Raw genomic sequence first — 25,746 nt, forward strand, 5'->3', positions numbered from 1 at the left:
GTAGAAGCAAACTGTCACTGGTCTCCTTCTATCTCTGTGATGCGTGCAGCCGCGGTCCATGCAGATAACAACAGTGGGGTGGTTGGGACGGGTTGGGGGTATTTTGAGCGATGATGCTAAGGGTAAATTAAATAAATTATTCATTTTTCCTCAGCATCGTCCCTCAAAATACCCTTAACCAGGCCCCACCGCCTCACCGTAGTTACCTGCATGGACCGTGGCTTGTTGAATGTGGTCATGAGCGAAGTCAGTGTACCACTGAACACAAAATGGTGGATAGCTGAATTTATATGTGTATTTTTTTTTTTTTACTGAAAGTAAATAGTTGTATATGCTTTCTGCCATATATGCCAGCCATTTTGAATGGAGAAAGCGGCACAAAGAGAGTTAAAATAAAGGAAGGACTAGTGTAGAAACTGGATTAATGGCCAGGCATTTATTTAAGTGGTACAGAAATTCTGATATGATGTTTTCTCTGGGAAATATGTTCCGTGTTGCATTGGTTGATGTTTTTCTTTTTTTACCATTGCAATGTCAATGTTTTTAAAATTATTTTTTTGTACAAAAACCATAGTTTTTACTTAATTTATGGTTTTCATTGTAATGTCATGTGTGGTAATGGAACTTTCAATGTATTACTATGTATATGCGTGGTAATGACATGCATGGTTAAGATGAGCGTGGTTCAGGGAGGTTTGTTTTCGGACTCCGTTATTTAGGCATGCGGTGTAAAGTCATTCATTGTTCTGTCATAAAAACTCGGAGGATCCATGATGTCACTTCTACTAATCCTGCCAATTTTGGTCAACTTGACGTCCATGGATTACAACCATATTTATTCTGTTCATAGAAAAACGGTTTGCTCCACAGAGAAAACTATTTAGAGAAAAAGAAAACAGGTTAACAACAAATATGCAAAACTAGTTTGTTAATAAGTTGCCAGGCTTAAGGTTTGCTGAATTTTTCTGGAAGTTTGTGAAAATCCAAGATTTCCAAGATTTATGCATAGGCTTTTCTGAATTTGGACCAGCTCTTGTAATCGTAAACCTACTCCTACTGTTATTCATGAACCTCAATTCACCAAATGGCCAGCGGTAACGAAAGTAACATCACACGCCATTTGGCATTTACTTTCACTCACACCCACATGCTTACACATACACACACCTTCACACATATTCGCACTCTCTCTCACAAAACAACAAACACCCGCAGTCATGCACACAACATACATTTAAAAGCATTTGTTACTTACTGCATTTTTCAGGGAGAGTCAAATTCCAGCTAATTGTACTCCATTCTTTCTTACACAAATAGTGAATAATTTTACATTATTCACTATTAGTGTAATAAAAACTTGACAGAAAACAAAGATTGTTGAGTCCCATCCGACATCTATAAGGTTGAGTTTCCCCTGTGTTACTGACGCTGATTTTGCCTTGCCAGGTGTTGATGATGCCAGCCCTGGAAACTCAATATTATGTCTTTGTTTGACTATGCCAATGCCCTGTACATTGGCATTCCGGGCTATCTGGTAAAAAAAACTGCAGACCATAAAGAATGCCGCGGCCAGACTTCTGTTCAACATCTACAGAAGAACACGCGTAAAACAGCATCTTCGAGATCTGCACTGGCTTCCTGTGGCCCATAGAGTGCAATTCAAAGCCCTTACTCTGGCCCACAGAGCCCTGCACAATCTTGAACCAATGTACCTCAGGAAGCGTTTTGCTTTCTATGCTCCTAGCAGGTCTCTGCGCTCAGCCACCCAACGTCGGATGGTGATTCCCAGATTCCGTAGGATTCGGCTCGGTGGTCAGTCCCTCTCCGTGAAAACAGCAACAGCATGGAACTATTTCCCTTTGGAACTACGTTATATTCAGGACTCTAGGCTGTTTGAAAAACAACTTAAAAATTTTCTCTTTAACCAGCTGGCTTAAACTCCTTGCCCCGTTAGGTTACGGTAACTTCACGCACCAGGATACTCACGAGTAATTGAGCGCGATATAAAATCACTATAACGAACATATTTCTGGATGTTTTCTGAATCGGGTCAGACTGAAATAGACTACAAATTCAAAGCTGAACAAAGGGACATTTTTAAAGTTCTAGTCCTATGGTTACACCATCAAAATGATTCTGGCTTATGGATTTCAACCAAGTTGTCAGTATTTATTTCAGTCTTAAAGGATATTTGAGTGCAATTTTAATGACACAATCTTTTAAGACAAATTATAGTATTTTTAGTAGATTTTTACAGATAACGTACCTAAAAATGATTGCATGATACAATTTTGAAAGTCACCAATAAGCCTGATAACTAGAGATATAAGACTGACATGACTTTAAGAGGGCATGGAACTTGAAGGAGACTTATGACCTTATAAGGAGTTTGGCGGTGCAGAAGCAGGAACGCTGCACTCCTACACCAACAGACCCTTCTAGGAAGGAACCGCCCTCCAGATCTGGAGTTTTCTCCTGGTCTGGTGGGTAGTTTTTCGGTGTTCCCAGGGCAGTGCCTATAAAATAGGCACTGCAATGGGACCGTAAAAGACATTTCCGTGTACAGCATGGACTGCTGCAGTCAATGCAGTGCAAGAACTGGTGTGGTGCACACCGGGGGTCATGTGCTGTGCCTTCTTGTGTGCACCCTGTAGGGCCCCCTTTGTTTACTCATCCCTACACTTTTCATGGCGGTTGCACCACTATGAAAGGTTTGGCAGTGAGGAAACTTGTAATATGCTATGCAGGGTCATAGCAGCCTCGTCCAAGTATATTGCGGCCTCAAGACTGCCACACCACCACCAGGGATCTCTGATGCCATGTGGTTGTGGTGGTCCCAGAGCAGCCCAACTGACTTGGTCCTAATAGGGCATGCAGAAGCCACTAATGTGCCCCCGTGAGTCTGATGGTCCGTAGCAGATAATCACAGCAGTTGGGAGGACTCACTATGTTTAGATTCGGCAGGCATATTTCGACACAGTAAGAAAGTTTGAAAGGGTTTTCAGAAAACTTCATTTGAATGAATTAAGCTATCGAGGGAAGGAGGGACAGTGGATAATTTATTTAAAAGGTAAGCTGCATGAGAATCCATCTGTCTACGTGTTACTATGTTTTAAGAAAATATTGCAAATGATCATTCAACGAGCAGTGCTTCAATTCAACTTCTCTCCAAGCAATGGTGCTGGAAAATGTTTAGAGAGGGGCTGCAGGCCAACACTTCACCTACCTTAAGTCTCTCTATTGTACTTTCCATGGCAGTAGTGTATTATCAATAGCGCAGCACGTTCAAAGGCTCTTGTGCTCAGAGGACTGAAGGGCACTTTGTGCCTCTATAATGATAGTTTTACATAATCAAATGGCATCCATTTTCATTGCTTTCACTAGGGCTATAGCACCTTTACCATGAAACCATTCCATGCTGCTTATAATTATTTTGAAATATTGTTGTTTTTTTACTTACAAAGCAAGCATGTCTTTATTTACATATGCATTCAAATATTTTCACATGTACCTCAGTAATAGGGTCCCTAATTAGAATGATAAAATATCCTATGTTTGCAGTCAGAGAACAAAAATAGAAACACAGTTCAAATAATTAGCAGCACTTTTCTAACAAGATTGTGTGTGAGGTGACAGCTTGCTCTTGAACAGGCAGTAAATGCTCTAAGGACACTTTATAATGAAATCTCCATCTGAAGGCAATTAAGGATATTTTGGGGTATCACCATCTCTACTTCCAGATCCAACTTACTCCAACTCCTGATTTAGATCTTCCCGGAATCATTCCCGCCATTGTTTTTGTCAGACTCCCCAAATGCCAAATGTGCTACCTTCCTTGCTGAGACCCTATGTTTGTTTGTTGTCTGCGCCTTGATGTCCTCTGGGTTAAGTTTGTGCATTATAGGATCCCCATTCATTCATTCATGCCTACTTGGCAGTCCACCTGCTCTATTTAGATGCTGGTGGGTTGATGGATAAAAGACCGCCAGTGTGCCACTGTCTCTGCCATATTTGTTCACCCTTGTAGACAGGACAGTAGACTAAAGCGGCTGTGGGAGGGAGCAAAGCCAGTTTGGCCACAATGCTAATCATGATATGCCTTCCTGCCAATGTAATTGTGGTGGGGAAACTTCCACACCAGAGTTGGTGGATTGGAATGGATATAAGGACAACGTATACCTTCTTTCTGTTTCACACTTCCTTTACCATTCATAGTGTCAATCGTCCTTGTCCTGTTTTTGCTGCTGTTACTCGATCGCAAGGCAAATCAACACCGTTGTTGTAGGAATCAGAGGTAAGCTTCTATTATAAGTTGTTTTCTTTTGAACTCATTTGTTAGGCTTTGATCTAGACTTGTCCATGTTAAAACCTTTCTTAAAAGCAATACCATACCAATGTATAATGCATATGTGTGTATTGTTGTCCTTAAAGCAATTTAAAGAAGCACACCTGTATAATTGTAATGTACTTTTTAATTTGGTGCAAGTTGCTTTCATAAAAATGGACACTTACACAAAAATGACCCTCAATCCAAAAATCAAAAACTGAGTGAGACTTCGTGTCAACTTAATTTTCCTAATATCTATGAAATCATAAACATATGTATTACATTGTATTGGGATAATTGATATGTAATATAATGTAGAAATTGCACTTGACAAGGTGAATGTTTGTTGAGAGATACCAGTAAAATCAATGTTAGTTCCTAACTTTAATCAATCATCATATTTATCAATTTAATATTTCCTTTTGTGTAGAACATTTTCTGTATTTTATTAAATGTTATTGTGTCATTATTATTTTAAAGGGCTATGCATATGTGTTTATTTTCATCACTTATCAAGTGTAAAAAAAACGCATCTGCATTAGCACAAAAAAATGTGAAATCTCTTTGTTGGTGTAAGTATCCAGCTTTATGTTGAATGATTGCATCAAATTTAAAATCTCCATCATATACTTTTATTACTAGTGTATGGACTTTACAGGTAGAACGTTTTTAAAAAACTATTGCATTTTCTGTCACAATTTTAGCTTAAAATATGTAAGTCAGATCTTAATCATTAACAGTTCTAGGAATCAAAAAATAGTAAAAGAAAAATAAGGTGAGGACAAACGTGGCAAAATGAAAATATTAAGCATAATTAAGCATAATTTGAAAACATAAATAAAAAATAACAAAGACATAATAAAGCGTTTCCAAAACTTACAAAAAAAAAACTGCCAAAGAGGAATCTCCTCAGGAAGGGGCTACTAGTGGGCACAGAGAAGACACCTCAAGGATCTTTCCTAGGATAGATGGATTTAGGTTTAGGTTTGTAGTGGCTTGTGGGTGTGCTCTGGGTATGGTGGTGGTTGTGGGTGTGCTGATGGTTCTGGGTGTGCCAGTGGTTGTGATGCCTGTGTGTCTGCTGGTGGTTGTGGTGTGGTGGTGGTTGTGGGTGTACAGGTGGTTGTGGTTCTTATGGTGCTTGTGAGTGTGCTGGTGGTCGTGGTGTTTGTGGGTGTGATGGTCGTTGTGATGCTTGTGGGTGTAGTGTCAATAGTGTCTGTATGATGTTTGGGTGTTTGCTTCTGTTTATTTGTGTGCTTGTGTTTGTGATGTGTGAGCCTGCTGCTTTTGTGTGTTGGAATGGGTGCCTGCAAAGATGTGAGTGTACTTGGGATAGGGCTGGGACTTTGGAATTGGAATGATGAAGGGATTTCAGTTCGGGCACAAGGTTGGGTTGGTTGGACGGTTGCGGTCAGTGATGAGGCTAGTGCTACAACTGGTCTGGCATGCTCTTGGTTGGGGTCTGCAGTCCCCCTCACTGCTGAGGGTCCTTAAGGGCCATTTAGCCCACCTGTTACCTCCAATAATCCCTGCACAGTGGGATTGCAGTGAGGTGTATAAAATGCCAATAAAAATAAGTCCAAAAAGGCAAAATAGGACTTTAATGAAAGAGGCACAGTACTGCTCCATACAGGTCTCTAAGCAGAATGAATCCAGAGAACAATAATGGATTCCAATTCTGATTGGAATTCACAGAGTAGCAGGTGCCACAATTAAAAGTATACAGGAAATTAAAGGGAAAGATGCAGGGAAATAAAGGGAAAGAAAGGAATAACCATGCAACACATTCTCCCCTAAGGGAAACTAAGAACTTCCATTAACACATTTCGTAACACAAATGACATTCCATACTTTACCGTCCTGTGTGACAACACTATTGCGATTAACCCTAAAAATTTTAATAGGTTTACCAAATTTCAATTTACCTTTATGTACAGTGCCATGCTTCAGTATTCTGACCCATTCTCCTACAGTAAAAGAAGGTTCTTTGACTCTCATATGGACATCATAATTACATTTACTTTTATGTTGTTAAATCTCCACTCTTTGGGCCACACCATCAAAGCTGATGTCAGAGTTACAACACTTTGAAGCTTTTTTTATCACCAGGGACATAATTTGGAAATGGGATCTCTACCTCTCAATAAACGGAGAGCTGAAATTTCAGTGGTAGTGTGAGGAGTTATGCGGTACAACCACAGTTTTTCTCTCAACTTATCCTTGCACTGGGCACCAAAACTACGTACCCACACAATGTTTTGTTTGAGAACCCTGTTGAATCTCTCCACCTGGCCATTCCCTTGAGGTTCATACAATGCTGGAGTCATATGTCTAATCTTAGAAAACTTAAGGAAATCAAACATCCCGTGGGACTTAAATTGCACCCCAATGTCAGAAATGAGGACTTCAGGGTTTTCCTTTACGGGCAAAGGCTTCCTTAAGAAACAGAATGACACTTTCAGTAGTAGGGTGGGGTACAAGTTTGACTTTGGGCCATTTAGAATGATAATAAATTAACTCCAAAGCAAATCTATAGTCTTGTGGCAAGAAATTGAAAGGACCAGCTACATCCAAACATATTTTTTGCCAAGGATAATCTAGCCATTGAATAGGGATGAGAGGTATAAGTCCCATACAACAGGATTGCTGAGATCTGATAGCAGGCCACACCCCTTTCTCTACAACTCTGCAAACTTACCTCTCGGGACACTACTGGTGGTGGATGAGGTCCTCTTGCGTCCTCAGGGCCTCCTGAGGCGTCTCTGCAGAGTGATGGAGAAAAGGGTTTTGTCCTCTGGCCACCTCATAGCGATCAAGCTGGGTGGGGTTTACTGAAGGTAACAGGAGGGCTGCTTTGCCCCCAATGACCCTCAAAAGCCAAGGCGACTTCATCCCCCAAATAGTAGTGGTCCAGGAAGCGCGTTTGGAGAATTGAGGAGAAAGAGGGCGTGGCCACCAAAAACCTCTCAGCTAACACACTGTGTGGGACTTGCTGGAGGGAACAGGAGGGGTAGTGGACCCCCAAGGACCCTCAATAGCCAAGGGGACTTCATCCCTCTACTAGTAGGGTAGGTTTGCAGAGTGGTTGCGAAAGTTAGTGTGGCCTGCTATCAGATCTCAGCAATCCTGCTGTATGGGACCTACAGCAGGTTATAGGAGGGGTAGTTGCCCCCATCCTTGGGGTCAACGACTCCTCTGTTACCTCCAGTACATCCCACACAGCAGGATTTATGAGAAGGTATCAGAGGCCACACCTCCTTTCTCCACCATGACATGACATGACTCCTGGAGCACTACTAGTTGGGGGATAAAGTCCCATTGGCTACAACATTTTGCTGATAGGTACTGGTGGTAACTGAGTGTAACTAACCAGGCCTAGATCCAGTGCTATGCTAAAAGACACTTAGAATACAGTGAAAACACCTACATATACAAGGAAACACTATGCGTTGGGGTCCCCCTGTGATTAGCATGACCTCCTCTGTATTTGGCAAGAGATAATGCCTGGGTCATTGCATGAGTACATGAGTAGTGACTGGATGATTAGAGTGCTACAAGGAGAGTGCATGGTGATTTTATAAGTGATTGGATTTTGGCAGTGTGATTGGGTAAGTACATGTTGCTGGCTGGGTGATAGGTGGAGTGCATGGGTAGTGACAGGGCGGTGGCTGGACTGCATGGGTATTACCTGGGTAATTGCAGGGGTTAATCAGTACTGTGTAGGTGGTTAGAGGTATGCATGGGTAGTGCACAGGGTATGGTAGCAGTGCATGTGTTAGCTCCTGGCTCATTGCATAAGTGCATGCGTAGTGACTGGGTGATTAGAGTACTGCAAGGCAAGTGCATGGTGAGTTTATAAGTGATTGGGTTGCCGCACAGTGATTGGATAAGTACATGGTGCTGGCTGGGTGATTGGAGGAGTGCACAGGTAGTGACAAGGAGATGGCTGGCCTGCATCAGTAGTGCTCAGGGGATTGTAGCAGTGCCTGTGTTAGTACCTGGGTCATTGCATGAGTAAATGGGTAGTGACTGGATGATTCGAGTGCTGCAAGGAGAGTGCATGGTGAATTTTTAAGTACTTGGGTTTTGGCGGAGTGATTGGATAAGTACACACGTGTCACATCAGGCCACACCCCCTCCCATCACTAATGTGCAAACGCGTCCCCTGGTGGGTTTTAAGTTGGGGGATTAATTTACCTTGAATCCTGAGGGTCCTGGGGGCCAACTAGCCCACCAGGTACCTCCAGTAAGGGCCACAGAGCTGCGTTGCAGAGAGGTGGTTCAAGGCCACGCCCCTTTTTACACCTTTCTACAACACATCCCTGTGATGCCTAATGGATGTACCTGGTGGGCTAGTTGGCCCCTAGGGACCCTCTGGATTGGAGGGGACTTAATCTCCCAACTTAAAAAGTAACACAGGGCGCGTTTGCACACTTGTCCCATCAGGCCATGCCTCCCTGCACCACTGTGCAAACGCACCCCCTGGTGCATTGTAAATTGGGGGATTAGGTCCTGAGGGTCTCCGGGGGCCAACTATTCCACCAGGGGCTGGCTCTTTTCACTGGGAACCATGGGGGGGAGCCCCAATACCCCCATGGTCCCACTAGCTCCCCGCCTCCCAAGAGAGCCGGCATTGCTTTTCCATATGTGCAACTGCTAACATGCAGCTCCCCTTGTGGAGGAAACCTGCTCTTGCTTACAAAGTCCAAACCAGTGTTTGCTATGACAGGGCAGGAGCGGCACAGCTCTCACCCTGCCATAGGTGTCCTGGGGTAGGCACCCAGTGACACTGCAGTAGCTGGCCCTGGGGGGTGGCGGTCCCCAGGGCCATGAAGGACTCCGGGAGGGGGGCCTGTGGCCCCCTCCCACTGGGTGCAAAGCCCCAGGGAGGTGGTCAATCCCATATTTACATTTTTAGTGCCCTGGATTGATGGGAGTCCCTGGGGCATGTGGGGGGCTCAAGCCACCCCACACAGGTTTTATTGTAAACCGGGGGCTGTGTGTCCCCCGTGAATTTTTTAGAAAAGTCCTGGGGTGGTTGTCCCTATGGCTTGGGTGCCTTGGAGGCCTCCACAGATTAATAAAAAAGGATCCTGAGGAAGGTGGTGGTCCCCGGGGATGCAGGAGGGCTGCGTGCCCTCCCGCATATGCTTTACAGAGCCCCAGGAGTTGGCGGTCCCCAGTGCTACAGGGGCTCCACGGGCCTCCGTAATTATGAATAGGGCAATGCCCCTGGTACCTCATTTATATGAAACACGAGAGCCTGCGCTTAATTGTTTAAAATTATTTTGACGGGATTCGCAACCCCAGTGCGAATTCCGCCGAAATTATTTTTAAAATGCTTTTTTGAGCCCTGGGGATACTTGTGGGACCCCCTGAGCAGGCCTAGGGGGTCATGGTGTTTCAACCCTGCCCCCTTTTCTTGTTTTTAGGCCTCACCTATCCAGCACGCATGCGCTGCATAGGAAAAAGACCTTTAGCCATTGGCACAGCTTTGCGGGCAAAAACGTGCACATGTTGCATTGCTTTGAATGGCAACACATGCATATTTAGCAATTCCCTTGCGGGAGCGAGCGGCGCCATATGGTTGCAATTATCGCGCTCCCTCCGGCAAGGGAAATACTGGGCATCCCTGCTCTCAGCCGCATTCCCCAACACTTATGAGCGCGAGGTGCGTGCGCTTGTTACTCTTGGTTTCTACTGAAGGGGATTGTAGCAGTGACCAGCAAATTAGTGGTTCTGTTAGTCACATTACCAACGTTTTTCCGGCTCCTTTCTTTTGATATCAGAGTAATGATAAGAAGGAAGGCCTGCACGGTTAGATCTTCTCAGCAGAGGTCTTCCTGCTACCTGTGTTGTACACCACTGGTGCGACCACCTGGCACGCCTTATTAGGCCTCTCATCCTTCCGAGAGCGATAAGACTTTTCTTGGCGGCAGTGCACACTTATGTGGAAAGACATTTCCACAGCTTTTTTTGGTTTGTTTCAAAATCTTTATTTTGAAAAGTTTGTTTTAATAATTACACTTGCATTATATTGCTTACACGATTCGAGTTGCCATTCTTCATCAGGGAAAATTATGTTGTTTTCACAGGTATTTGATGAAACAGAATTGCGTGTAAACTGTTCTATATAGTCCGATTCTTGGCCCCTGCTTTGTTGGTAGTGTCAGACAATTGTACACAGATTTGTATGAAGATGGCTGATGATTTGCTGTTATTGGCAGTAGGAATTGCATCATAATGGAATATGACTAATTTATATTGCTGATATATTATCGCAATGATCAAAATTATATTTGCAAAAGTACACACCGGCTGCCACATTGTGATATATCGCAATGAGACAATGCATTAAGATGATGACTGCACACCACACTTGATTACGGATGTGGTATTGGCTGTTTTTAGAATCAATTCGGATAAAGCTGATTTATAGGTAATTCAAGTGCATAATATGAGTTTTATCATGTATGCCAATTGACTGTATATAATGAATTTTATCAGTTATGAACCCTGACACCTGTGCCAACATATTACTTTGTTCTATCTGTAAAGAATATTGTTTTCTATCTTGATCACGAGTATATGCCTAAGTCGATAGTAACTTTTCCATGTTCATGCACCATGCCGTCTATTTCTAAGGGAGATTGCTGTAAAGGAAATGACTTGAGAAAGGTTTACACAGAAATGCGTCGTCTTGTAAACTAGTGCACAATAAAGTTATTGTGCAGTCCTCTGGAGTGCCGTTTTCTTGGTTTGTTTGCTGATTGTGGCGAAACTCACAGGATCTCATTGGTATTTTCAAGTGGTTGCTGCTGATATATATATATTAAGAACAAAGTTTCTCCCAGTCCGAATAACGGCACAGGCTACTTCTGGATGCTTCAAAGTGTTTTTATTAGAGGCACGAAATCAGCAGCTCCCTACCGACGCGTTTCGCCACTAAGGCTTGGTCACGGTGACCAAGCCTTAGTGGCGAAACGCGTCGGTAATGGGTAATGTATTAAAATGTAGTTACAGAAATGTATGAAAACACTGATTAATGGAATTAAATAAATTAATACTCTGGTATGAATTAGAATACTAGAAAATTAATAGAGAGTATATCTGGCACAGGATGCAGTGAACATAGGGGTAGGTGGTGAAGAGTATTAAAATAAAGTTAGAAAAAAAGGCAGTTAATAGAATAATACGTCAGAAAAAAGGAGAATGAATGCAAATACTCGTATTAAAAAAAGCATAGTTTTATAAGAAAAACGAGTTTAAATAAAGCATGTTGGAAATTATTTGAAAGTTAAAAAGTATGGAAAGAGGCACGTTTAAATAAACATGTGATGTACTAAAACAGTGGAAATGAGAACACCTGTCAATTGAAAAACATGAGTTAAAAGAGGGATGAGCAATAAATTGATCTCCTAGAGTGTTAACTAACCAAAAAGTATATAAACCACACCCGTGGGATGATTAGTTTCATTTCAGAGAATCAATATGGGTGAAGAAACTACGAGGAAGGTAATGAAACGGGGCTGCTGAAGCATCTTGAGAATATCTTTCATTTCCTTGTAAAAATACATAAAAACTCATGTCCCCCCCAGAGGAGTTGGATGAATTAAGACAGAGTAAGGAAACAATATCAAAGAGAGGTAAATTATGTGAAAGGGTATACGTTTGATAATTTTAAAAAGAAAACTAAAATATTTAAATGATTATAGAATGTAGTGTGTTTAAGATTAAATGGAATATAATAACGAGTTGACGAAAGAACGATTACAAAAAATATAGGTGAATTAAGGAATTACTTTGTAAATGATTCAGAGCAATGGTATCATTGTGAGTTTATCTTTCATTTCCACAGAGGGAACATATTGTTAATGTATAATGTAATTTACATTCAGCTTTATGATCCCTCAAGTGGAGTTGAATGACTTTCAACAGAAGATTTTAAAGAATAATAAATATTATTTTTTTAAGAATGCAAGTATATTATAATGATTGAAAAATGTACTATAAATACTCTATCGACGCAAAAAGGAAATACTTTGGAATAAAGGAGAATACTCTTTATCTTCTAGAGTGAAAATGGAATAAAAGTATTTATATTGAGTAGTGCTTTTACCAATTTTCACTCATAAAGAACAGGAGGATTATCTTCGCAAGCACTTTTTATGAAAAAAATAATATTTGTGCCTTCAAATGTTAATTTATAATGATTTTATTCTTTAAATATGATTGTTAAATGTAATAATGAAATGAAATGTACATAAAAAAAGAAAGATGAAGTAGTGAGGGAGTGTTTGTCGGAGCATTTCTATTCTACTCTATCTGAAAGCAAAAAAAGCTGATGGGGCAACACTTATATAATGTAGACATAAGGAATGAGTGCTTCCACGATTAATACGAAAAAACTCAACAATACAAACCTTCATATGTGCCAGAAACTTTTGATCCAGGAGAAAATTCAGGTCAGAGGAGAACGCCCTGGGTTTATTACCAACCTCAATACCTGACATAGTTATCACCACTGGACCGTGCTCCGACGTCAGCCTTGGATATACCTGAATACAGGCAGCATTCAGGAGGTGCTGTGAGGCAAAAAAATATTCAAGCCTGACTAGTTTTTAGTGAGGACATGAAAAAAAAAGGTGTATCCAGCTTCCGGACCCTTTAAATAAGCCCAAGCATCCACCAACCCATGTGCCGGGATCAATGATTGTAGTGCCTTGAACACCTTTGGTTTCCTACCTATATAGCTGAAGCTAATATGTAATATGTCAGGTAGCAGATTTACGTTCAGGTCACCACATATGATGAGAGGGGTAGGCCATGTCGCTAGTTCAGTATTCAAGAATTCTGAAATTGCTGCTTTATCTAAGTTGGAGCCATTAATTGAGCACAGCGTAAATGTCATTGCCCCTGCCGTAAGCTCGGCTATTGACCATCTCCCAAGTCCATCCATCAAGGTCCTGCCAGTATGACTAATATGTTTTGTTGCCATAATAGCGACACCCCTAGATGTACAGGTCTGTTTAGTACATGCCACAAGATCATAACCCAACTCATTTAACAGTTTCCTTTTGGACCACTGTATGTGAGTCTCTTGAAGACACATAACATCGCAGTGAAGCATCTGAAGCTCTCTTACAACATGTTGCCTTTTATTGAGGGAATTCAAGCCCCTGACATTAAGTGTACCAAGTCTAATACCCTTAGCCAGCATCAACTTCTAATGTGACACCAAAACAAAGACGCATGCGCCTAATAACCAACACTTTCAAACACTGCAACAACTTGTACTCATGTATTGATTTTAATTTTCTTTTTACCCCCACAAACCCCCAAGCCCACCCCTCATCACCCCCACCCCCCCTAAGCAAGCCCAGACCCACACCCGCCCTGCACCCCCACCACCAAAATAGGGGCCTAAGGACCATGTCCTCTGCGATGGAGAGTGAAATGTGCATTGTCCCCTCCCCAAGGCCCCCCATCCGCACTGACCCGACATTATCACCTCTCTTCCAGTGTCACCGTTTTCTTTTTTTTAAACATTGTTAGCTCAATTCCCAGAACATCCACATATTAATGTCATATTTATCTCTGAGCGGAAACCCCAAGCATAAACAGACTAACAGAGCCAAACACAAAAAACCACCACTGAAAGAAAACCAAGCATCAAAAAAATATTGTGACATACCAGAAACAGGTATCACATATTTAGCCAGTACCCATAGCATTCAAGAAATCCTGTGCCACAATCTCCGAGGTAAACTAGTGCATTTGTTCCTTATATATAACCTTTAATTTGGCCGGGTTGAGAAGGAATACCTGAGCACCTTTTGATTGCAGGGGTAATATTAACTTCCGTAATTGCCACCGTTGTTGTACCGTGGCCAGGCAAAATTTGGGGTGGACAAAAAACTCACACCCCATACCAACTTGTCTCCTATCTGGGCGTGCGAGATCAAAAATTGCCTCGCTTAGTAAATAATTATTTAAGCAGATTAAAATTGCCCTCGGATATGTATTCGTATTTGCTCTGAGATCATTCTTTCTCTTCCCTAATACAAACAGGAAGCTGTGCTCCCTGATCACATCAGTATCCCAATTCCAATCTTTTAGCTCAGGGAAAGCCTCTTTAAACAATTCAACAATATATTTCCTTGTGTCCTGCTCTTCCCTAAATTCAGCAATACCCAAAACGCGTAGATTGTTCAGTCTAGAGCGATTTTCCAGATCAATACGTTTTCAGTCCACATCTGCTCTAGACTTTAGGAGTGTATCTATAGCTGACTGTTGTTTTACCAAGGAGTCATCAGCACAGGAAACACGCTCTTCAACCACCCAATTAGTTATCTCAGCACAGGACTTGGCCATACGCCGCACTGTGTTTTGCAATTTTCGAACAGCCCCCTGCATACGCAAACCCTCTGCCTTAGTCTCAGCCCGATGGGCCATAATGCTTTTATAGATTGTACTTAGAGTAATTGCATCTTCATCAATGTCATCATTGTCCAAATTGGGCTGATTAAAAGGCACACTCAGCCCTTGGGGGGGATGTTCACCGGAGTCAATCGGTTTTCTCACAGTCTCCTGAGGCGAGGAGTGTTCCTAATCATCACCATCCTCCTCATCCAGGTCATCACCCTAGTTCCCCACATTGCTGAAGTTATCATTGTCCTCATCATCGTCGTTATCTTTTCCAGAAACCATTGACAGATCGGACATAGAGTAGAACTTGCCTTCTGACCCAGCATATTCGACATTGCTTCCCTTATTGGTAGCGGGGACCAAACCCAGGCCCTCTGAACTACTAGATGCTGCGTCACGTCTGGGATGCCTTTAAGGCTGCCTTTAGGGAAGAAATTCTTAGTTATGGGTTACATATTCAAAAGCAGTTGGGTCTAAAGCTACATGAGCTGTACCAGGGTCTTTTAATGGCAGAAGAGACTTTAGTCCAGGGCATACATGCTTGTATAGATATTGGGGAAGCAGCAACGAAGGTGGCACGTGCTAAGGCAAAAATAAATCTCCAATGGAGTCAAGAGGCTGCTAAGAAATATGTTGTTAAGGAAGCGGCTGAAAGAATCAATACTATTCAGGACCCCACTGGGCGTCGCATTGAGAATGAGACAGGCATATTTGAGGTATTTAAGAACTTTTATGAAACATTATATGCAGCTGAACAATATGATATTCAGAAAGTCAAAACATTTGTACGTCAATATTGCGAACAAGATCTTGTGGAGGAGGATGTAGTGAGACTAGACACCCCTATTACAATGTCAGAGCTTGAGCAAACTATAAACGGGCTGGCAGTAGGTAAGGCGGCTGGGCCCGATAAATTGCCTTTGGAGATATATACATTTTTTTTGAGTCTCTAACGGAGGATATGTTAGTGACAGTCAGAAGAGCACAAAGTGGGGCTTCTCCTAAATCATGGGACGAAGCCAACATTGTCGTATTCAGGAAAAAAGACAAACCTTCGGACTTGCCGGCATCATATCGCTCCATATCTTTACTGAATGCGGATGGCAAAATCTATTCAAAGATTTTGGCCACCAGGTTAGCCACTGTGATTACTCCACTTGTGTCCACAAGACAGCATGGTTTTATTCCTAATCGGGGTACTACAAATCATGTGAGCAGAGTTATAACTTTATTAGATTATGCTAATAGTACTGGAGATGCTTTCAGCCTTATTTTATTAGATGCCGAGAAGGCTTTTGATCGAGTCTCTTTGTGCTTTTTATGGGAGGTGATGCGACATCGCGGTTTTGGGCAACAATACATCACAGCAGTACAAACGCTCTATCGCCAACCTGTTGCCAGGATAAGCACCATGGGGCTTGAATCAAAGGAAGTGTCCATTCGGAGGGATACTAGACAGGGCTGCCCCTGCTCCCCATTATTATTTTCGTTATATATTGTCCCATTTCTAAAAATGCTTGAGTATAGTCTACAGGTACAACCTATAATTTTAAAGTAGCAACTATACAGTGTCTTTGCCTATGTGGATCATGTGGCTGTCGTTTCTCCCTATCCTGCAGCAGCCATGCAGGAGACAGAACAATTAGCATTAGAGTATGGGTCTGTATCGGGCTATGAGCTAAACACAGCTAAAACTCAAATTTTGTGCCATAATGTATGCGGTTTTAACCCTTTCGATGCTGATGACGAGCTCAGCTCGTCATGATGCACAGTTGAGCTGTGCTGATGACGAGCTGAGCTCGTCATGAATACAGCCTCAGAGCAATTTCCAGCACAGGGGGGGAAAACGCCCAGCAGCCATGTGGTTAAAGATCCAAGGGTGATACAGGAGGTAACGTAACTGGGAGTTTTAATCAGGACTTCTGCATCTGAGCTGGTTCATTTTAACTGGGGGAAGCTGATGAATGGGACCCGCAGGCAATTAGATAAGTGTGAATGTTTGCATCTTTTACTAGTTGGCGGGAAGCAATGTGCTTAAGATGATGATCCTGCCAAAAATACTATATTTTCTTAGATGTGTCCCATTGGAGATACTGCGCACTCATTTGGCACAACTACAGTCTTTGCATGAATTTTATATAGTTACGTGGGAAAGCTCGTAGAGCAATGGGATACATGGTGTTACCTAGAGCCGTAGGGGGGGGGCTGTTCCGGATTTTTCTCTTTATTATTACGCATGTATGCTACAGCATATGAATATTTTGCTTACTGGGGTAGGGTCAACAGATGTCGCTGAGTCCCCCTCTATATATCAGATGTTGCTTGGCTCTGATGCAAAAAATTGTCTGTTTATAAACCTAGATTGGAGCTACTACAAACGCGCAAGATTTAAGATAGTGATAGCTGCTTATAAAGTATGGAAAGCTATTAAGAAAATGTTTGTGGTAGAAAAAGTCTCATGGTATTCCCCACTAACAGCTACGGCCTCCTTTCCGAGCATATTTTGGGACAGGATTGTATATAATTGGCGTATTAAAGGTATAATAATGGTCGGGGATCTGTATATGGATGAGGGTCTGAAATCGTTTGATCAGATTCGTTTGCAATATCATGTGCCCCAGGCGGAGTGTTTTAAATACTTACAAATTAGAGATTATCTGCTTAAAGCCCGGTGGAATATCCAGACTAACCCCCTCATAGAAGCTATCAGAAAGGCATCAAGAATTGGGACACTGTATACTCTCATGTTAGGAACAAAATATAACGATTTGGAGGAGCACAGCCATAAATGGGAGAGTAGGTTAGGCTGTCATGGTATACATTTGGAGACTTCCATTGAATTAGCTAGCCGATTATTTATGTCCACCAATTTATCTGCCCAACACTACAAGACTATGTTCTATTTGTACCTCACACCCAATATAATTGCTAAATGAGGTGGAGAACAGGAGGGGAAATGTTTTCGTTGTGGCAATCCAGATGCAGATGTGGTACATATTTTTTACACATGTCCACAATTAAAAAAATTACTGGAGCAAGTAGGACATTTTTTAACTGTGATTCTGGGATCTCCTATACATGTATCACTGATGCAGACTTTGTTGGGTGTAGAGATGGGTGTAATGCAGATACAGTACCTAGGAAGGCTATATATTTAATTTTTGTATCCTCTGCGGTGTTAAGGTTATGTATAGCTTCATGTTGGCTACAAAAGGATGCCCCATCTTTTGATGATTGGAGGGCTAGGTTTTTGGCTAAGTTCAATATTGAGTATAGTTTATAAGCTCTCAAAGGTAGGCGCAAGAGGAAATTGTGTTTGCAAACCTGGGGTCCAGTTTTGTCTTATATGGACATGGATGTATAAATGTTGCTTTGGGTTATTTGCTTTATTGTGGCCTGTGCCCTGTGTTACATATCCCCTGTACATGGCTAATTTGTTATTATATTACCTGTAGAGTTTACTGCAATATGCAATGTGATCTTTAAGTTTGCCATATGATTTTGACGTATGTGCCATGCTCCTTCTTTTTCTGTATTGTGCTGCTCATGTATTGTCAATAAAAAATAACTTTAAAAAAAAGGAATGAGTGCTTATAATACATTTTTAAAAATGTGGTCCAACGAATAATACCAATGAAAAAAAAAAAGATTTTGCAACTCACCCATGTGATGATTGAAAAAGACTCAATAAACATATTTGGAAAACTTGTGCATTTTTCTTTCAAGGATTGTTTGAAGAAGTATGCATGTAATGAAAAGACACAGTACTCCACGGCAAAGGAGAAAAGTCAGCATAATTATGATAGAATAGAAATTAGAAAAATATTTCTAAATACCTTCACAGTCAACAAACATATAAGTTAAAAACACCCTACCACAACTTGTTTTTTGAAACGCATTGTAAAATAAAGTGCGTCACAAAATGGCTAGGTACATGGTGAGGGTATCATAACGTCACATATAAAAAACAAGCCAATCAACATTAGGCTAAGGAAGCTACAGTTAAGCACACAAAAGCCAGTCAAATGTTTTTGAAAATCTGCGCAAGGGAAGGGATTGGTCGTCGCTAATGCGTCTTCTTACTATGCTTCACAACAAAAGACGAACAGAATGTTTCTGTTTTTAACGTACAAGCTTTTCCGATGACCTTGCAAGTACTCGCAGGGGGAGGCAATTGTTGCTTTCAATAAATAATAACAAAAAAAGAAGGGTAGTTTAAAAGAATGCATTGGAATAAAACACAAGTGTGTTTGATTAAATAAAGTTTCTGTGGTGAAGTATAATCAACAATCTTTAAAAAATGATCAGGGATATTATCAGGCACAGCATTAACATTATCTCTGCCTTAGCAATCAATCCCGTGACTCACGTTTCACCACTGTCTGTCGCTATGTACTTCGCTTGCAAAGTTAAAAAGAACATGTGTGACATTTGCATAACAAGTGAAGTGCAATGTGAATTATTGAGGATGACTTGCTTTAGAAAGACCCCGAAAGGTTTCTTGCAGAGTAAGAACGCAATTATCTGCAAGACCCCATATAATGATTTTCCAGGCTCTCAAGGCTAAACACGGCGGAAATCGTCTCTCGTCACTTTCAATTCGTCCACCTTAACCATGAAAGTGCGTGTCTGCTTCTCCTTTAATTCCTTTCTTTTTCATAGTAATTTTTACTCATACACTATCCAGCACTTACACCACAGATGCACCCCTCTGGACTTAGAATAGTAATTGTTACCAAGGTAACACACTATCCTGCACTTACCCTACGGTTGCACCCCTCCTGGAGTTAGAATAGTAATTGTTACCCCTACAGTATCCTGCACTTACCCTACAGATGCACCCCCCTGGAGTTAGAATAGTAATTGTCACCAACACACTATCCAGCACTAACCCTACAGATACACCCCCCTGGAGTTAAAATAGTAATTGTAATGCTTACAGTATCCTGCACTTACCCTACAGATGAACACCCCTGGAGTTAGAATAGTAATTTTGACCAGCACACTCTCCAGCACTTACCATACAAATGCACCCCCCTGGAGTTAGAACAGTAACTGTCACCAACCCACTATCCAGCACTTACCCTGCAGATGCACCCCCCTGGAGTTAGAATAGTAATTGTAACCTCTACACTATCCTGCAATTACCCTCCAGATGCACCCACCTGGAGTTAGAATAGTAATTGTTACCCCTACACTAACCTGCACTTACCCTACAGATGCACCCCCCTGGAGTTAGAATAGTAATCGTAACTCTTACAGTATCCTGCACTTACCCTAAATATGAACCCCTCCTGGATGGAGTAAGAATAGTAATTGTTACCCCTACAGAATCCTGCACTTACCCTACAAATGCACACCCCTGGAGTTAGAATAGTGATTTTCACCAGCACACTATCCAGCACTTACCATACAGATGCACCCCCCTGGAGTTAGAATAGTAATTGTCACCAACACACTATCCAGCACTTACCCTACAGATGCACCCCCCTGGAGTTAGAATAGTAATTGTTACCCCTACACTAACCTGCCCTTACCCTACAGATGCACCCCCCTGAAGTTAGAATAGTAATTGTTACCCCTACGCTAACCTGCACTTACCCTAAAGATGCACCCCTCTGGAGTTAGATAAGTAATTCTTACTCCTACACTCTCCAGTACTTATTAACCTTAAAATAGAAATTGGTACTCCTACAATATCAAGCACATATGTTAAATATGCACACCCTTATAGTTTTTGAAAATGTGAAACAGTTTTTTGATTACAAATACTTTAAGAATGAATGTAAATCAAAATAAATATTTATTTAAACAAATTTTCTATACAAATAAGTATTACATTCATATCATTTAAAACAAATATAGTTTTTAAAGAAATCAAAGATAAAGTTAATGATTAAAAAAAATATTTGGTCCGTTTTATTTTTTTGAATTTACGGTATGACGTTTACGTAGTGACGTTCAACATGAAGGCAGCCATTTTGAGCTGTTAGGAAGGACAAAGCAGAAGCAAGGTAGAGGCGCTCAAAGGTTTAAAACTTGTTAATAGTCATATGTTCTGCAAGAGTGACATTTATTGCAAGGAGAGAAGAGGGAGGTTTATAGATGTAAATAGATTATTGCAAACTTAAAAACGTAACGTGTCCGCAGGCATATTGTCAGTGTATGCCCCACTTGGGTCACATGCTTAGATATAACAAAGATAAAAATAATGCATTTGCAAAGTATATTTATAGTGGATTTAAAAGAAAAAGTAAAGTATAGTTGCAAAGAACAGTGACCCGAGCTAAAAGCTCATATATATTTGGCATAGTAATGATTTTCGTTGTAAAATATTGCGTTGTAAAAGTATATGCATTGTAAAAAATGCATTGTATTGGCATGCGTTGTAATAGCATGCGTTGTATCGTCATAAATCAGATAGCCAATACAACGCAACTTTTACATTTATGAGAAATTCAGGTTTCCAATGAAGAAAAAGTGAGGTTCAAATTGTGACCTGTGCTGTCTGCAGTGTAGATTGCCATTAAGTGTGATTTTGCACTTGCAGCATGAATTCTATTATTCAACTAAATCTATAACTGATATAAGTTTTTGAAGGAGGCATACTAAAGGGATATTGTATAGGTTTGATAAGTGTTATACTTAGTTTGGTATTATACTCTGCATATAATGAATCAAGAGTCTATTTAATTGTCTATTTAATTGTGAGCTCTGATGACCGCAGTGTAGGTAGGAAGCAGCGGTTAGCAAGAGCCCACAGCCACGTGGCGTTGAGTAGAGCTGCACAGTATTGGTGTCATGAAGAATGTAATATGTGACATCATCAGCAGTGTAATGAGGGCGCACGAGTTATAGTTAGAAGAACTAACTATAACAGAGGAATTTCAATGGTTTTGTATGAGTGAAATATACAGCTAACTATAACACCCTTGAAACCCATGTTTTTTTTCAGTGAATATATATATATATATATATATATATATATATATATATATATATATATATAAATATATGCATTAATAACTTGTATGTAATCTACTTTACATCATAACATTAATTTGATTAATTAATACTTCTTAGGAATGTATTTTGTAATACAATTATGGAAGCATGTTTCACTGTATTTAATATAATTGTTTTCTTGTATCTTCTGATCTACAGACTAGATCACAGGCTGTAGAGTTTCATTTGTTATTTAGAATCTGATTTGTAAATAGCACTACACATGTGATTGTTCTTCAATCGTTTATAGCTGTGTGTTCAAATTAAATCAGAACAAGGGAACATTTTGTAACACATGAGGGATAACTCAACTTCCTGTGCATACTGTCTTAATCATAAAATGATGTTTGAAGTGCAATGCAATGAAGGACGTTAAGACTCAAAGCATCTGCTGCTGGTAGTGGTGGATTCTGCCCAATGTTAACAATAATGTTATGTTTTAGAGAACCATATCAATTTGAAAAGTCAGAACATTAGAGCAAAAACCTCTAATTGAGAAATATGCTGTGAAGCAGATGCACCTTGCCTGGAACAGCAGTTCACACTTCTTCCAGTAATGCACAGATATGTTGAAAGCTCATAGGAATCAACTTCGAAACAAAAGCAGCAGGAACTGAAACACGTACGATTTTTCAGGTCTGTACAATATGTGTGTCGGTTATGTTAGATTTTATTCATTTTGCCCAGTAATGTGAAAACGGAATGACAAAGGATGTTATACTTAAAATGCCCAATAGAATGTGTTTTAAGTTACACAGAGTCATAGACTATTCTTGACAATAGGGATGGTGATATTAGTGAAGTTTTACTACATTAGAAACATAATCTTTATGTATTTGCTGCTATACTTCTTGCCAAATCCATAACATGAGTCATAAATATAACCATCCTAGCTTATCGTAATCAGGTAATAGAATACTTGTACAGCTGAAGGAGGTTTCCAGAAATTATATATGCTGTTGTATAAACTACTGTGACTGGATGCACAGAATTGAGTGAGATGTAAATGTACGCGTTACATAAGAATCACATTTGGAGTGAACGTAACTTGCGTAATTACTCATAATTGCTGCAAAATGACTTGTAATTATGTGTAATTACATGACAATCACAATCCAGCATTTAGCACTATTTTACAAAATGGGCCAGAGGATGCATTTTGTACTAAGGAAAAGGAATTAATGATACAGGACATGAACAGAAATAGCAAGGAACCACTCGCTCTTTCTTAGTTCATTGGCCCTGTGCATCTGCAGTAAGATTTTTACCCCAAATTACTCTTAACTACTCAAGCTGGATAATGGCGTAATTTTTGTAATTTACATAAGTAATGCCTAATTAATGAAATTACTCCAATTACTCAAGCTTAAATACAATTTCACCCAAGCCAGAATAAAAAGAGTAAATAGTTGATTTTACGTGTTCAACATGCTCTTTTTTCCAAACTTATTAAGGGGCTCCTACCTTAGTAGTTTCCTTTACTAGGTCTTACCTGAGACAGCTCATGTGCTGTCGTTTGCTGTTGTTTTTTTTAAAACAAAAACTCTAAATATGTGCTTTTAGCACACCCATAACCTACCATTGATTGGATTCATTATTTTGTTTCCTTTCATTGGTGACCGTGTGTCAGTGTGTGCTGGCGTCATTTGAACTTCATGTTCTCTCCATGTGTTTGTTTTTCCCTGGAGCATGGACCAAAGACCAAGTACTGATTGATTTATTGACACTGCCTGTGTTCAGATTGTCCCATCAACCCTTAAATCACACTTTTCCTCCTTCCCCCACCCACGCCTAAACTGTAAAATGGCCCTTGCCTCCCTTTACCTCTATCCACTTCTGAATCCTAAAATCACCTTCATCTCCCTTTACCCCAACCAACCCTGAAGCCTAAAATCACACTTGTCTATGTATCTCTATCCAGCCCAAACCATAATATCACTCTCACCTCACTTTACTTCTACCCTCTCCTAATCCAAAAATCACTGTTACCTCCCTTTAACCCTACCCACCCTAAACCCTAATATCAGCCGCACCTCACTTTACCTCTACCCACTCTGCCCACCCCTAAACCCTTTTGCTTGCAAGTCAATTACAAAATGTCAAAGTAGAAGTTTGCATTTTCTGGCGTATGCAAGAGCTGATTGCAAACAACTTGCAATAACAAAACTTTGTCACGTGTGACCAATGTTCAAAACATACATTTTAATTGCCTATTGCTATAGCTAAAGCTGTAAACACACTCCCTTCATTTAACAGTCTTGCAGTACAATATGTGTTTTTTCTGAATTAAAGTTTCCCTCTGTGACACAGTTACTTATTTGTTGGATTGTTTTCTTCATAATTTAGAGGCAGTTTTATGAAACTCTAAATATGCATTGTTTTCAAAACGTTTGAGTTTCAATCTTACCTCCCTGTACTCAATCCAACCCTAAAACCTATACTCACATGTCTCTCTATTAGCATTACCCACTTCTGAACCCTACAATAGCCCTTACCTCACCTGACACCAAACACTAAAATCACCCTTATCTCCCGTTCCAACGACCCACACCAAAATCTAAAATAATCCTTCGCCCCTCCTTTCTACTCAAACCCTAAAATCCCCCTCACCTCCTTTTACCTCTACCCACCTTTAACTCTAAAATCCCGCCTACCGCCATTTACCTCTACCAACCCTAAACCCTATACTCACATGTGTCTCTATTATCTCTACCCACTACTGAACCTTAAAATCCCCCTTAACTCTACCCAACCAAACACTAAAATCACATCACCGTTACCTCTATATCCACCTTTTCACACCAAAATCTAAAATAAGCCTTTACCCTTGCCCCTCTACCCAAACACTTAATTTACCCTCAACTCCCTTTACCGCTACCCAACTTTCACCCTAAAATCCCAGCTACCTCCCTTTACTTCTACCAACCCCCAAATTCTAAAATCACCCTTATCTTTCTTTTATATGCTTGTACCAGCTCCCTCATGCTGCTCAGCTGCAATCACCTTTACATCCTTTGCCCCAATCCAACCCTGAACAGTAAAATAATCTTTACCTTTCTTTAACTCCACCCAACTCCCTCTACTATTACCCACCCCTGAAACCTAAAAGGGCCCTTGCCTCATTGTATTCCTGTCAGAGACTGTCTGGGACACAGTCAGGGACTTAGGCATGGACTGGGTAGAAAATGTATTTAATAAGAGGAGCACAGTGCTGCCTAGAATAATACAGGAAGTCAGAGGAGAAAAAGGATCCAAAGGGGAAGCCTGCACAAGATGGCTAAGACTCAGAAAGGATAGGCACTCAAGAGGCAATCTAGCATTCAGAATAACTTCACTCAGTATGCAAAGCCCAAAATTTGAGGCATCACACACTGACGTATTGTTTCCTTCTTTATTGGCAGGTTAAAGGGAGACCAGAATCACCTTTTTACAGACAGCTCACGCAATTTTCCAAACATATTTCTGACACCAAGCCCCTGATCACCGGAGTCCATGGGGAGACAGGCTGCAGCTTGTTTCACGCCGCACTCGCAGCGTTCAATTATTGTCCCGCCCTGTGGGCGTGTCTCCCGACTGCATTCTGGTAGACGTAGTATGGCAAATGTCTCCATAGTGGAATGCAGCCCAGCCTTCCCATTTCTTTGTGCTAATATAGTAGGCTGCCATTAAAACAGACAATCAGGTCCCTGCTAGTGTCAACTGCCAAAGGGGACAAGCCGTTCCAATTTGTGCTACCTTTGTCATGAAGCGCTGGAGCCACTCAGCAGTGGCGGGGCACCTCGAGACCCCGAGCGGGGCCGCTATACATCCAAATGCAAAGCCCAAAAGTTGAGGCGCCACACACTGACGTGTTGTTTCCTTCTTATTGACAGGTTACAGGGAGACCAGAATCACCTTTCTACATCTCACGTAATTCTTCAATCTTTTTTCTGGCACCAAGCCCTTGATCACTGGAGTCCATGGGGAGGCAGGCTGTGCTTGTT

This window comes from Lissotriton vulgaris, chromosome 4_1, assembly GCF_964263255.1.
Source record: "Lissotriton vulgaris chromosome 4_1, aLisVul1.2, whole genome shotgun sequence".
In the NCBI taxonomy this organism is placed as follows: domain Eukaryota; kingdom Metazoa; phylum Chordata; class Amphibia; order Caudata; family Salamandridae; genus Lissotriton; species Lissotriton vulgaris.